This window comes from Pithys albifrons, chromosome 30 (genome assembly GCF_047495875.1).
Source record: "Pithys albifrons albifrons isolate INPA30051 chromosome 30, PitAlb_v1, whole genome shotgun sequence".
In the NCBI taxonomy this organism is placed as follows: Eukaryota; Metazoa; Chordata; class Aves; order Passeriformes; family Thamnophilidae; genus Pithys; species Pithys albifrons.
In genome coordinates this window covers 161,590-172,463 of record NC_092487.1, presented here as the reverse complement: position 1 = coordinate 172,463, position 10,874 = coordinate 161,590, and positions in this window count along the sequence as shown.

Here is a 10,874-nt window from a genome sequence, read left to right as displayed (position 1 = left end):
GGGTCTTCAAAGATGCTTCCTGATGTCCCAGCAGTGGGTTTGGAGGGATTAAAAAACCTTCATGTGATGATCATCTGAGCAGAGAAGTGGCTGCAGCATCTCAGGTGAGCCTGTCCAGCCTCGTGGGGAACCTGAAGAACAACATCTTCCTCTTACCTGTCTGTCCTGTTGCTGCTTTTAAGTCATGGCAGAGGTGGGACAGCCACAGCTGCACCTCTGGGTGTGCTCCTGGGACAAGCAGGAACCACCTGAAGAAGAGAAGGGATTAGTTTGGTATTTATAAACCTGAAAAAAATCGTTGCTGTCCCGAGAAAATGTTGCCAAATGTCTTTGGAATTGTTTGGCTGAAAAGGGACCCTGGCAAGGAAATGAAACTTCTGTGGCAGTTCCCACAGAGAAGAACCAACAGAACCTCCCAATTCTGCAGGAAAGGTCTGAAGTTTTAGGGGAATGGACACCAAATTGCTCTTTTTCTTCCAGCTCACGTGCTGTGGGGAAGGATGAGTGCCCAGTGCCAACTGCCCTGCCCACCCACCTCTGCCTGTGTGCCAGGGGCTGCCCAGACCACCCCCTGCCCTTCACCTTGTGCTGTGGTGGACCCAGATCCCTGCCCTGCACAGGACACACCTCCCTGCCATGGGCAGAGCTCCCAGGTGGGTCCCCAGTGGGCACAGGTTTGCCCTCAGGTTGGGCACAGGTGCCCCTGTGCACCTCCATGTGTGGGTTCAGGGGATGCCCCATTGGGACTCCCCTCAAGGAGGTTTGGGTTGAACATCAGGAGGAATTTCCCCATGGAAATGGTGGGGAGGCCTTGGAAGGGGCTGCCCAGGGAGGTTTGGAGTCCCCATCCCTGGAGGTGTCCAAGGAACACCTGGATGTGGCACTGAGTGACAAGGTGGGGATGGGGCACAGGGTGGACTTGGTGACCTTGGAGGACTTTTCCAGCCTAAATCCATCCTTGTGGTTGCCCCATCCCTGGAGGTGTCCAAGGAATGACTGGACGTGGCACTGAGTGACAAGGTGGGGATGGGGCACAGGGTGGACTTGGTGACCTTGGAGGGCTTTCCCAGCCTGAATCTCCCACCCCTGGAGGTGTCCAAGGAATGACTGGACGTGGCACTGAGTGACAAGGTGGGGATGGGGCACAGGGTGCACTGGATGGGCTTGGAGAGCTTTTCCAGCCTAAATCTCCCATCCCTGGAAGTGTCCTGGAGGTGGCACTGAGTGACAGGGTGGGGATGGGGCACAGGGTGGACTTGGTGACCTTGGAGAGCTTTCCCAGCCTGAATCTCCCATCCCTGGAAGTGTTCAAGGAACACCTGGATGTGGCACTGAGTGACAAGGTGGGGATGGGGCACAGGGTGGACTTGGTGACCTTGGAGGGCTTTTCCAGCCTAAATCCATCCCTGTGGCTGCCCCATCCCTGGAGGTGTCCAAGCCTGTGACACTCAGTGCTCTGGGCTGGGTGACAAGGTGGGGACGGGTCATGGGTTGGACTCGGTGACCTTGGAGGTCTTTTCCAACCTTAATGTCCTCTGGATTCTGTGCTTCCCCTTCCAGCCCAAGGCCTCTCCAGCTGAGCTCTGCCCACCTGGGACCTGCCTGGAACCCCTCCCTGTGAAGATGCCAAGCTCAGCCATGGAGCCCTGCACCATCGACACCCCCGGGATGTGCGTGATGACCTTCCCTCTCCAGAAGAACATCCTCACCGTGGAGCTCTGCCCCTCCGATGTGGACACCTTCTCCCTCCCACCAGATGAGCTCTGTGCCACCCAGACAGCTGGCACCTGCCTGGAGACCCCCTGCCCAGAGCTGCCCATGGAGTCCTGCACCCTGGAGGTGCTGGAGGGATGCCCAGAGGAGCCCTGCTGTGCCCAGGGCATCATCCTGGGCGAGTCCTGCCCCGAGCTCTGCCCACATCCCTGCGTGGTTTCTACAGAGCTTTGCCCATCCCAGGGTGACCCAAACCCCCCATGCCAGGGCACTGTGGAGTCATGCCCATGCCAGGGCACTGCAGGACTCGGGGACAGCAGCACAGCCAAGGATTCCAGGCCCTGCTCCTCCTTCAGGCTCAACACCCGCACCTCGGGCATCGTGGAGCGTTGTCTTTCCAGGTGCCAGAACTGGTTCAGGGGCAAGAAATGCGACCACTGAAACTGCAGCAGTGGGCACAGGGTGGACCTCCTGCCCTGGTGAGTCTCTTGGTGTCTGCCACAAGGAAGGAGAAAATTACTCCACGTTCAATAAAAAGAAAAGCTTTTCAGTCGCCTCCCTAATTATGGTGCTGGTTTTTGTTGCCCAATGTCGAGGGCAACAATAATGGGAAAAGTGCAGTGAGGGAATTAAATTGCAGAGAACCTTCCAGGACCTGGAGGAGCTCCAGGGAAGCTGGAGAAGGTCTGTCCATCAGGAGCTGGAGTGACAGGACAAGGGGAATGGGTTCAGACTGACAGAGGGGAAATTTGGGTGGGATATTGGGAAGAAATTGTGCCCCATGAGGGTGGGCAGGGCCTGGCACAGGTTGGGCAGACAAGCTGTGGCTGCTCCATCCCTGGGAGTGCCCAAGGCCAGGTTGGACAGGACTTGGAGCAACCTGGTCTATGGGAGGTGTCCCTGCCCATGGCAGGGGGTGGACTGGGATGATCTTTAATGTTCCTTCCAACCCAAACCCTTCCACGTTCCATGTGCTGGGTTAGACTGGAATATTGGGGAGAAATCCTTCCCTGGGAGGGTGGGCAGGGCCTGGCACAGGTTGGGCAGACAAGCTGTGGCTGCCCCATCCCTGGGAGTGTCCAAGGCCAGGTTGGACAGGACTTGGAGCAACCTGGTCTATGGGAGGTGTCCCTGCCCATGGCAGGGGGTGGACTGGGATGATCTTTAATGTTCCTTCCACGTTCCATGTGCTGGGTTAGACTGGAATATTGGGGAGAAATCCTTCCCTGGGAGAGTGGGCAGGGCCTGGCACAGGTTGGGCAGAGAAGCTGTGGCTGCCCCATCCCTGGGAGTGCCCAAGGCCAGGATGAAGCAACCTGGGATAGCAGAAGGTGTCCCTGCCCGTGGCAGAGGGTGGGATTCAATGATCTTTGAAGTCCCTTCCAACCCAAAGCATTCCAAGATTCCATGTGCTGGTTTAGATTGGATAGTGGGGATAAATCGTCCCCATGAGGGTGGGCAGGCCCTGGCACAGGTTATTCCATGGGTGTTCCATCCCTGGAAGTGCCCAAGGTCAGGTTGGACAGGACTTGGAGCAACCTGGTCTATGGGAGGTGTCCCTGCCCATGGCAGGGGGTGGAATGGGATGATCTTTAATGTTCCTTCCACGTTCCATGTGCTGGGTTAGACTGGAATATTGGGGAGAAATCCCTCCCTGGGAGGGTGGGCAGGGCCTGGCACAGGTTGGGCAGAGAAGCTGTGGCTGCCCCATCCCTGGGAGTGCCCAAGGCCAGGGTGGAGCAACCTGGGATAGCAGAAGGTGTCCCTGCCCGTGGCAGAGGGTTGGGATTCAATGATCTTTGAAGTCCCTTCCAGCCCAAAGCATTCCAAGATTCCATGAGCTGAGTTCTATTGGATATTGGGGAGAAATCCTTCCCTAGGAGGGTGGGCAGGGCCTGGCACAGGTTATTCCATGGGTGACCCATCCCTGGAAGTGTCCAAGGCCAGGTTGGAGCATCCTGGGACAGTGGGAGGTGTCCCTGCCCATGGCCCCAGATCCTTCCTGTGCCTCCTGAGAGCTGCCAGACAACACAGGACAAAACCAAGGGGAAAAATCCAAGGTGGGATTCCTCTCTCTGGAAAAAGAGGAGTGGGCAGGACATGGAGGACTCTCATTCCTGCCTGGCACTGCCTGGCACCCCCCACCCTGGCATCCCCCCAAACCCCATGGGAGCAGCTCCCAGACCTTCCCTGATTGTCCTGAGAGCTGCCAGACAACACAGGACAAAACCAAGGGGAAAAAATCCAAGGTGGGATTCCTCTCTCTGGAAAAAGAGGAGTGGGCAGGGCATGGAGGACTCTCATTCCTGCTTGGCACTGCCTGGCATCCCCCACCCATTGGAGCAGCTCCCAGACCTTCCCTGATCCCCCTGGGCACTGCCAGACAACAAATCCGTGCCAGGCAAGCTCTGCCTTGCCCCAGAGCCCTGGCCCAGATCCACCCCAACACCACCTGGTTCCTCCCAGACCCACCCAGGTGCCAACCTGCCCTTGGATGTGTTTCCCAACATGCCCTCTGTGCCCCCTCCCACCCTCTGCTCCAGACGTTGTTGCAGCACCTCCAGGTCGCTCCCTGGATGCTCCACAAGTCACTCCTTGGTGGTCTGAGCTGCTTTTGAGGAGCAGCAAAGAAGGACCTTCCCACTGCAGAAGACACTAAACCTGAGACCTCCCTTGCCCAAAAAAGGACCTTCCCATTGTAGAAGACACCAAACCTGAGACCTCCCTTGCCCAAAAAAGGACCTTCCCACTTCAGAAGACACCAAATCTGAGACCTCCCTTGCCCAAAAAAGGACCTTCCCACTGCAGAAGACACCAAACCTGAGACCTCCATTGCCCATAAAGGTACCTTCCCATTGTAGAAGACACTGAACCTGAGACCTCCCTTGCCCAAAAAAGGACCTTCCCACTTCAGAAGACACCAAACCTGAGACCTCCATTGCCCATAAAAGGACCTTCTCACTGTAGAAGACACTAAACCTGAGACCTCCATTGCCCAAAAAAGGACCATCCCATTGCAGAAGACACCAAACATGAGACGTCCCTTGCCCAAAAAAGGACCTTCCCATTGCAGAAGACACCAAACCTGAGACCTCCATTGCCCAAAAAAGGACCTTCCCACTGCAGAAGACACAAAACCTGAGACCTCCATTGCCCAAAATTGCAGCTTCCTCTAAAAAAAAAGGACCTGGAAGGTCTGGGCAGGAGGGAATTTCTTGGGCAAAGGGTCTGCATTGTCCCCACCACCAGGAGGAGCAGCCCATGACTCACCTACACCCAGAGGTGGCTCAGGGTGTCCATCAAACCAAAGTTCTGGAGTGGAGGACCATGGTCCTGCCCCAGTCTGTGTCCTCTGCTGATGTTTGGGGTCCTCTCCATGCTCAGGATGAGACATCAGGGGAAGAAGATCAGAGGAGAGACCTCAGGTGGGTTGTGACCCCTCCAGGCTCCAGGAGGTGCCACCAAGAGCTGCTCTTCCAAAGTCAACCCCCATGAGTGGAGCAGAGCAGAGCTCAGGGTGTGGGCAGCACATTTGGGGTGCCCCCTGAGGTGTCTGTGGGTTCACCCACCCAGCTCAGACACCCACAGGGGTGGGAAGGTGGAAGGACTTCTCCTCATGGAGCTTGGAGGAGTTGAGGCTTCAGGATATGGAGATTTTTTCTGACAGGTGGAGGGAACGAGCAGAAGCTGCAAGATTGAGTTGGTCTCGTCCATCAGTTGGTTCCCATGTCATAATTCCACAAAATTCCAGCACCACTGGGGTTGGAAAAGACCTCCAGGACCATCAAGTCCAACCTTTGAGCCCATCAAGTCCAACCTTTGAGCCCATGAAGTCAAGTCCAGCCTTTGAGGCCATCAAGTCCAACCTTTGAGGCCATCAAGTCCAACCTTTGAGCCCATAAAGTCCAACCTTTGAGGCCATCAAGTCCAACCTTTGGGCCATCAAGTCCAACCTTTGAACCATCAAGTCCAACTTTTGAGCCATCAAGTCCAACCTTTGAGCCACAAAGTCCAACCTTTCAGGCCATAAAGTCCAACCTTTGAGCCCATCAAGTCCCACCTTTGAGCCCATCAAGTCAAGTTCAACCTTCGAGCCCATCAAGTCCAACCTTTGAGCCATAAAGTCCAAACTTTGAGGCCATCAAGTCCAACCTTTGGACCATCAAGTCCAACCTTTGAGCCATCAAGTCCAACCTCTGAGCCCATCAAGTCCAACAATTGAGCCATCAAGTCCAACCTTTGGGCCATCAAGTCCAACCTTTGAGCCATCAAGTCCAACCTTTGAGCCCATCAAGTCCAACCTTTGAGCCATCAAGTCCAACCTTTGAGCCATCAAGTCCAACCTTTCAGCCCATCAAGTCCAATCTTTGAGCCATCAAGTCCAACCTTTGAGGCCATCAAGTCCAACCTTTGAGGCCATCAAGTCCAATCTTTCAGCCCATCAAGTCCAACCTTTGAGCCCGTCAAGTCCAACCTTTGACCCCATCAAGTCAAGTCCAACCTTTGAGCCATCAAGTCCAACCTTTGAGCCCATCAAGTCCAACCTTTGAGCCCATCAAATCCAACCTTTGAGCCATCAAGTCCAACCTTTGAGCCCATCAAGTCCAACCTTTGAGCCCATCAAGTCCAACCTTTGAGCCCATCAAGTCCAATCTGCCCATCAAGTTCAACCTTTGAGCCATCAAGTCCAACCTTTGAGGCCATCAAGTCCAACAATTGAGCCATCAAGTCCAACCTTTGAGCCATCAAGTCCAACCTTTGAGCCACAAAGTCCAACCTTTGAGCCATCAAGTCCAACCTTTGAGCCCATCAAGTCCAACCTTTGAGCCCATCAAATCCAACCTTTGAGCCATCAAGTCCAACCTTTGAGCCCATCAAGTCCAACCTTTGGGCCATCAAATCCAACCTTTGACCCCATCAAGTCCAACCTTTGAGGCCATCAAGTCAAGTCCAACCTTTGAGCCCATCAAGTCCAACCTTCGAGCCATCCCCACCTCATCAACCAGAGCACTTGAACACCCTCAGGGATGGGAACTCACCACCTCTCTGGGACTTCCCAACCCTCTCCATGAACCTCAACTTCTTCTCCACAATTCCCTTTCCCTTCCAAGACCTAAAGATGTCCCAAGAAACTTGTGAGGTTTTTTTTTTTGCACCTTCAGGAAAATCAAATTTGCCCCCAGAAAATTGTGGATTTGGGATTAAAACCCCCCCAGGAATCCTCAAAGGAACTCAGGAGATTCCTGCCCTCAAGAAGAAGGAGCAGGAAGGGACAGGAGACAATCCAAGATTTCTGTGGCCCTTTGGGACTTCCGGGGTGCAAAATGCAAAGAATTTAATTAATTGATCATTAACACCCAATTAAAACAAGGAAAGGATCCTCCGAAGTCTTGGTTTGATATTAATTAATCCCTAATTTGCCTGGTGGGATTATGCAAATGAAGGGTCAAAGGAATCCTCAAAGGAATCCTCAGGAATCCTCAAAGGAACTCAGGAGATTCCTGCCCTCAAGAAGAAGGAGCAGGAAGGGACAGGAGACAATCCAAGATTTCTGTGACCCTTTGGGAGTTCCGGGGTACAAAATGCAAAGAATTTAATTAATTGATCGTTAACACCCAATTAAAACAAGGAAAGGATCCTCCGAAGTCTTGGTTTGATATTAATTAATCCCTAATTTGCCTGGTGGGATTATGCAAATGAAGGGTCAAAGGAATCCTCAGGAATCCTCAAAGGAACTCAGGAGATTCCTGCCCTCAAGAAGAAGGAGCAGGAAGGGACAGGAGACAATCCAAGATTTCTGTGGCCCTTTGGGAGTTCCGGGGTGCAAAATGCAAAGAATTTAATTAATTGATCGTTAACACCCAATTAAAACAAGGAAAGGATCCTCCGAAGTCTTGGTTTGATATTAATTAATCCCTAATTTGCCTGGTGGGATTATGCAAATGAAGGGTCTGGGGGGGGTATTAAAGGTATTGCCACAGGGAGCTGAAAAGCCAATTAACCCCGAGGGGATGCGCTAATTAGCCTCATTAATATGCAAATGAGGGGGAACTGCACAAGGGGACGGGAGATGTTTTAACACTTCTTGGTGTCACAATTAGGGACAAAGGCAGAACTTGAAGCGTCTCATCGGAGAAGGGTAATTAAGGGGGTTGTCCCAATTAGCTTAATTAGCGATAATGACTGAGATGGAAGGATAAAATTCCCGGCAAAATGGGCGGGGAAAATTCGGGAATCTGACTCCGGGTAGGGAATGAGGCTGAAATTGGTGGGAATTGCTCTGAGGAGGGGAAAGAGAGAAGGGAAAAACAGGGAGGGGAAGAAAAGGAATGTCAGGAAGGGAAACCAGGGAAAAGAAAGAAATAGATAAATAGAGAGATAAATTTATATTTATATTTATATTTGTATTATTTATATTTATATTTATATTTATATTTAAATTTATATTTATATTTATATCTGTGTTTATATTTATATTTAAATTTAAATTTATATTTATATTTAAATTTGTATTTATATTTATATTTATAATTATATTTATATTTAAACTTAAATTTATATTTACATTTATATTTATATTAAACTTAAATCTATATTTATATTTATATTTATATTTATATTTAAACTTAAATTTATATTTATATTATTTATATGTATATTTATATTTATTTTTATTTTTATGTTTATATATAAATTTATATTTATATTTATAGTCATATTTAAATTTAAATTTAAATTTATATTTATATTTATATTTAAACTTAAATTTATATTCATATTTATATTTATATTTAAACTTAAATTTATATTTATATTTATATCTGTGTTTATATTTATATTTCAAGTTAAATTTATATTTATATTTATATTTAAATTTGTATTTATATTTATATTTATAATTATATTTATATTTATATTTCAACTTAAATTTATATTTATATTACTTATATGTATATTTATATTTATTTTTATTTTTATGTTTATATATAAACTTAAATTTATATTTATATTTACAGTCATATTTAAATTTAAATTTAAATTTATATTTATATTTATATTTAAACTTAAATTTATATTCATATTTATATTTTTTATATTTATTTTTATTTCTATATTTATATTTATATTTAAACTTAAATTTATATTTATATTTAAGCTTAAATTTATATTTAAATTTATATTTATATTTATACTTAAACTTAAATTTATATTTATATTTAAACTTAAATTTATATTTATATTTAAACTTAAACTTATATTTATATTTATACTTATATTTATACTTAAATTTATATTTATATTTAAACTTAAATTTATATTTATATTTAAGCTTAAACTTATATTTATATTGATATTTAAACTTAAATTTATATTTATATTTAAACTTAAATTTATATTTATATTTATACTTAAACTTAAATTTATATTTATATTTATACTTAAATTTATATTTATATTTAAACTTAAATTTATATTTATATTTATATTTAAACTCAAATTTTATATTTATAGTCATATTTATATTTTTATTTATTTATATTTTTATATATAGATATAATATAAAACGATATAAAAATATAAAACTACCTAAAAATGGATTTCTGGACCCCTTTGGTGCTCCCAGTTCCCCCAGTGGGTCCCAGTACAGAAAACCAATAAACATAAAAACGCATCAAAATATAAATACCTGCCAGAAATATCGAATATAAAACTATAAAACTGAATTTCTCGTCCTCTTCAGTGTTCCCAGTTCCCCCAGTGGGTCCCAGTTCGGTGCCCACCGTGCCCCTCAGTGTGACCCCGGGACAGGGTGGTGGCATCTCCCCCACCCCGCAGTGCCACCTGTGGCCACCTGTGCCCTGTCCTGCCCCAGGTGCCACTTGGTGGCGCTGTGGGGACAGATTTCCTTCCTCGATGCCCATCGGGATCCAGAAGATTCCCAAAATTCCTGAGGTGGGAAAACCCCTCCAAGGTCACCAAGTCCAACCCATCCCCACCTTGTCACCCAGTGCCACCTCCAGGTGTTCCTTGGGCACCTCCAGGGGTGGGGACTCCACCCCCTCCCTGGGCAGCCCCTTCCAAGGAAATTCCTCCTCATGTCCCACCTGCCCCTCCCCTGGCACAGCCTGAGGCCCTTTGCCCTTGGCCTGTCCCTCTTCCCTGGCAGAAGATCCTACCCTTGCCCTTGGCCTGTCCCTGTTCCCTGGCAGAAGATCCCACCCTTGTCCTTGGCCTGTCCCTGTTCCCTGGCAGAAGATCCCACCCTTGCCCTTGGCCTGTCCCTGTTCCCTGGCAGAAGATCCCACCCTTGTCCTTGGCCTGTCCCTGTTCCCTGGCAGAAGATCCCACCCTTGCCCTTGGCCTGTCCCTGTTCCTTGGCAGAAGATCCCACCCTTGTCTTTGGCCTGTCCCTGTTCCCTGGCAGAAGATCCCACCCTTGTCCTTGGCCTGTCCCTCTTCCCTGGCAGAAGATCCCACCCTTGCCCTTGGCCTGTCCCTCTTCCCTGGCAGAAGATCCCACCCTTGCCCTTGGCCTGTCCCTCTTCCCTGGCAGAAGATCCCACCCTTGCCCTTGGCCTGTCCCTGTTCCCTGGCAGAAGATCCCACCCTTCCCCTGGATCCCTCAGGGATTGCAGAGCCAGAAGGTCCCCCCTGAGCCTCCTTTTCTCCAGGCTGAGCCCCCCCAGCTCCCTCAGGAGTTCTCCAGACCCTCCTCCTGCTGCTCCAACCCCTTCCCTTCTCTGGACAAGCTCCAGCCCCTCAGTGTCTCTCTTGGACGATAAACAACACCCACCACAAGACTCTCATCTTTCCTCTTTGATTTTCTTCCCTCTTTCCACACCATGGGAACCCTCCTGGGTCTCTCCTCCCCTTCATGTCCATCCCTGGGGAGCTCCTGCTCACCAAACCCATTTGGATCCATCAGGGAGTGTCAGAGAGCCAGAAGGTCCCCCCTGGCAGAAGATCCCACCCTTGTCCTTGGCCTGTCCCTCTTCCCTGGCAGAAGATCCCACCCTTCCCCTGGATCCCTCAGGGATTGCAGAGCCAGAAGGTCCCCCCTGAGCCTCCTTTTCTCCAGGCTGAGCCCCCTCAGCTCCCTCAGGAGTTCTCCAGATCCTCCTCCTGCTGCTCCAACCCCTCAGTGTCTCTCTTGCCATTTG